This window comes from Hemiscyllium ocellatum, assembly GCF_020745735.1.
Source record: "Hemiscyllium ocellatum isolate sHemOce1 chromosome X unlocalized genomic scaffold, sHemOce1.pat.X.cur. SUPER_X_unloc_2, whole genome shotgun sequence".
Classification (NCBI taxonomy): domain Eukaryota; kingdom Metazoa; phylum Chordata; class Chondrichthyes; order Orectolobiformes; family Hemiscylliidae; genus Hemiscyllium; species Hemiscyllium ocellatum.
This window is the reverse complement of record NW_026867592.1, coordinates 290342-295112: the sequence shown is the minus strand read 5'-3', so window position 1 is coordinate 295112 and position 4771 is coordinate 290342. Positions and strand designations below refer to the sequence as shown.

Below are 4771 nucleotides of genomic sequence, written 5' to 3'. Positions count from 1 at the left end.
TACTCCAGATGCGGCTGCACCAGAGTCTTATACAACTGCAACATGACCTCAGGACTCCGGAACTCAATTCCTCTACCAATAAAAGCCAGTACACCATATGTCTCTTCACAGCACTATTTACCTGGGTGGCAATTTTCAGAGATCTGTGTACATGGACACCAAGATCCCACTGCTCATCCACACTACCAAGTATCCGACCATTAGCCCAGTACTCCATTTCCTTATATCATTTCCATCCAAACATGAGACTGACTCCTTGTAGTCCTGAGACTAGGACCTGTGGACGCAGCCTTAGAATTAGAGAGGGTCAATTCAGAATAGAAATGCGGAGACATTTCTTCATCCAGAGAGTGGTAGGCCTGTGGAATTCATTGTCACAGAGTGCAGTGGAGGCTGGGACGCTAAATGTCTTCAAGGCAGAGATTGATAAATTCTTGATGTCAGAAGGAATTAAGGGCTATGGAACACGCGGTTCTCATCCCAGCAGCTGCTCACATAGTGTCAAATCAGGACCTGACATACACCGGTGTGAGAATGAGCTGCAACGGGCTGAAATGCAACTTTCAAATTCACAAACGCACGAATCCAATCCCAGCATCTCCAAACAACTCAGAAATGGCAATGCAACAGGAAGCAAGCGCAATAAAGGGCGCCACGGCCCCGAGCCAGGTAGGACTCGAACCGACAATCTTCTGATCCGAAGTCAGACGCGTTATCCATTACGCTACTGGCCCCAATCGCGGGGGCGACACTGACAGGTTGTCAGTATGTAATGTAAACACGGACTTCGGTCAGAAACGGCCTTCATCGGGTGAATAATCAGCAGAAATTATCACCGTCACTGCTTCACCTCGAAGTCTCCCCTTTGTGAAGCAGCGCCTTTCACTGACAGAGAAAAGATATTTGTCCTCATGTGTCTGCTTCAGTGTCTCTTATTCCTGTGCTGAGAGTTTCCATTGTTTTATTCACAGTCACTATGCGGGTTCAGGTTCCACCCCAGTGAAATGTACTTTCATACATTGAATCATGGTCTATTCCAGTCAAAGCTTTGACCAAATTCAGCGAGAAAACTCTAGTCAGGAATCAGGAAACACACCAATTCGAACAAAGCTGGCAATGCACGGGTGAAAAATGAGGTCTGCAGATGCTGGAGATCACAGCTGAAATTGTGTTGCTGGTTAAAGCACAGCAGGTCAGGCAGCATCCAAGGAATAGGAAATTCGACGTTTCGGGCATAAGCCCTTCATCAGGGTGCACGGGTGAATCCGAGCTGTTCAGGGAGTGCATTGGAGATTGACGCCACTTCTGACCTGGAAGAAGTGTTTTCCCGCCGGGATTGGAATCCCAAACACAGAGATGCGAAACAAACTCCATCTTGCTGTGCCTTCAGCCACCGGCAGCAGGATTCGACACCGCAATAAGGAACGGGATTTCCTGTTTATAGTGCAATCACTCAGCTATACCGAAAGAACCATGTCACGCCGCTGCTTTCCCGAGTTCCTCTGTCTGTGGAGCTGAGGGAAGAGCATCGTTCTGCATTTGTTTGAATTCAATTGCCTCAGTTTTTGAAAGATATAAATATCGGTACATGGTGTGTCTGGGTGTATCATTCCGGTCAATTGAACAGACATTCAGCTAAAAGCAAAAGCAGAAACTGCAGGAAAACAAAAAATCATCCGGTCTGGCAGCATCTGTGGAGAGAGAATCAGAGACTCCGTTTCAGAATTTCTACGGAACTTTATGAGAATTCCGTTTCCTCCCTCTGGCACTGCCGCTCCTGCTGAGTTCCCTCAGCAATTCCAACAGCAGATCTTGTCACAACAATACTCTTTATTTCAGTCTGGACAACCGAGAGGCACAGATGTGCTTGCAAGGAATTATACAGCCCTGGAAGATGAAGAGGGAGGAGTGAAAGACATGTTGGGTGTAATTGAGATGTGGACGAGAGTATCCCAGTTGCTATGCTGAGATTTGGAGGTGACGTTACAAATTCGCACATTCTGCGTCCTCTCAAATGCAGAGTCCCTAAATTATCAAACAAGTGTGCCTGGGCATGAGTGCGGAATGGATGCATGTGACTTGTGAATTTACTTTCTGCATGTTGAGATTTTCTACAGTCAGGCAAAGGATCTGCTTCAAGAATGATGAAGAATAATATGGTCTTGCTCTTGAGGGAGTGCAGTGAAGGGTTACCAGGCTGGTTCCGGGGATGGTGGGGCTGACGTATGAGGAGAGATTAACTGCGTTAGGATTGTTTCCTCCCGAGTTCAGGCGGACGAGGAAGGAATCTCATAGAGACTTATAAAATCTTAACAGGTCTAGACAGGATAGATAATACATTCCTCAGAAAAGGAGACCAAAACGGCATACGATATTGGAGGTGTGGCCTCACCAAGGCGACAACACATCCCTGCTCCTGCACTCAACCTCTCACAATGAAGGCTAGTATACCATCTCTTCATCAAGCAGAAAAGCTGCATTGCATGGAAAGCACATTATCTGAAATACACGTGAGCATCTTCCAACGACGAGAGCATGCCGGTGATCTCTGACACCCAAAGTGGTTTCATGGCAATATGATGTGCTTACATGGCAATAGACACAGAAATGTATATGCAGTTACATAATTAAACACCCGCGCTGCTGTAGAAAATCACTGCAGGCAGACCTTGAGTATTAATCAGTTTATTGTACGATGCATCATGGGGACACACTCCGCCCGAAGAGAGTCTCAGTAGAACTCGGTACTACCGAAGGAAATTTCAGGATTATAGAGAAAACAAAGTCAATGTCTCCATTTTTTAATATTCGAGTGATATCAGCTGCTCTCCAGTCTGCAGGGACTGTATCGGAATGTAGACAATCCTGGCAGTGAATGCATTATCTATTGCTGGAACCACTTTGTGAAGTACGCTTGGATGTAGATTATCAGGCCCTGTGGGTTGATCCACCGTCCATCCCCGCAATTATCAAAGCAACATTTCTTCACTAATATTGATCAGCCTCAGTTCCCCCACTCAGTAAAATTTGCATTCTCCAACATTTCTGGTATCTGATTTGTGTCCGAGAGTGTGAGAGTTGCACATCACAGAGACAGGGCTTTGGCTCAAACTGATCCATACCAACCAAATTATCCTTCCACGATAATCTTATTTCCCTGCACTTGGCCCATTATCCTTCTGAACAATTCCTGTGCATGTATTTGTCCAAATACCTTTTAAATATTGTTAATGTTTCTCCCTCAACCACTTCCGCTGGCAGCTCATTCTATATGCTTATCGGTCTTAGTGTATAAAAGTTGGTCCTCAGGTTTCATAGAACGTAGAACATAGAAAAATACAGCACAGTAAAGGCCCTTCGGCCCTCGGTGTTGCGCCGATCCAAGCCCACCTAACCTACACTAGCCCACTATCCTCCATATGCTTATCCAATGCCCGTTTAAATGCCCATAAAGTGGGAGAGACCACCACTGCTACTGGCAGGGCATTCCATCAACTCATGACTCGCTGAGTAAAGAATCTACTCCTAACATCAGTCCTATAGTTACCACCATTAATTTAAATCTATGCCCCCTCGTAATATCTGACTCCATACGTGGAAAAAGGTTCTTATGGTCAACCCTATCTAAACCCCTAATCATCTTGCACACCTCTATCAAGTCACCCCTAAACCTTCTTTTCTCCAATGAAATCATCCCCAAGTGCCTCAATCTTTCCTCATACGATCTTGCTACCATACCAGGCAACATCCTGGTAAACCTCTTCTGCACCCGTTCCAGTGCCTTCACATCCTTCCTATAGTACGGCGACCAAAACTGCACACAATACTCCAGATGCGGCTGCACCAGAGTCTTATACAACTGCAACATGACCTCAGGACTCCGGAACTCAATTCCTCTACCAATAAAAGCCAGTACACCATATGCCTCTTCACAGCACTATTTACCTGGGTGGCAATTTTCAGAGATCTGTGTACATGGACACCAAGATCCCACTGCTCATCCACACTACCAAGTATCCGACCATTAGCCCAGTACTCCATTTCCTTATATCATTTCCATCCAAACATGAGACTGACTCCTTGTAGTCCTGAGACTAGGACCTGTGGACGCAGCCTTAGAATTAGAGAGGGTCAATTCAGAATAGAAATGCGGCGACATTTCTTCAGCCAGAGAGTGGTGGGCCTGTGGAATTCATTGTCACAGAGTGCAGCGGAGGCCGGGACGCTAAATGTCTTCAAGGCAGAGATTGATAAATTCTTGATGTCAGAAGGAATTAAGGGCTATGGAACACGCGGTTCTCATCCCAGCAGCTGCTCACATAGTGTCAAATCAGGAGCTGACATACACCGGTGTGAGAATGAGCTGCAACGGGCTGAAATGCAACTTTCAAATTCACAAACGCACGAATCCAAACCCAGCATCTCCAAACAACTCAGAAATGGCAATGCAACAGGAAGCATGTGCAATAAAGAGCGTCACGGACCCGAGCCAGGTAGGACTCGAACCGACAATCTTCTGATCCGAAGTCAGACGCGTTATCCATTACGCTACTGGCCCCAATCGCTGGGGTAGCGCTGACAGGTTGTCAGTATGTAATTTAAACACGGACTTCGGTCAGAAACGGCCTTCATCGGGTGAATAATCAGCAGAAATTATCACCGTCACTGCTTCACCTCGAAGTCTCCCCTTTGTGAAGCAGCGCCTTTCACTGACAGAGAAAAGATATTTGTCCTCATGTGTCTGCTTCAGTGTCTCTTATTCCTGTGTTGA

General features: G+C 46.2%; 2 non-coding genes across 2 annotated transcripts; both read right to left on the bottom strand.

Annotated features, from left to right (window-relative positions):
• Positions 1 to 661: 661 nt before the first annotated feature.
• trnar-ucg (transfer RNA arginine (anticodon UCG)) lies at positions 662 to 734 on the bottom strand. The gene has a single exon. It is a non-coding gene; the product is annotated as a tRNA-Arg (tRNA).
• A 3751-nt stretch (positions 735 to 4485) lies between these two features.
• trnar-ucg (transfer RNA arginine (anticodon UCG)) lies at positions 4486 to 4558 on the bottom strand. The gene has a single exon. It is a non-coding gene; the product is annotated as a tRNA-Arg (tRNA).
• Between the last annotated feature and the right edge of the window lie 213 nt (positions 4559 to 4771).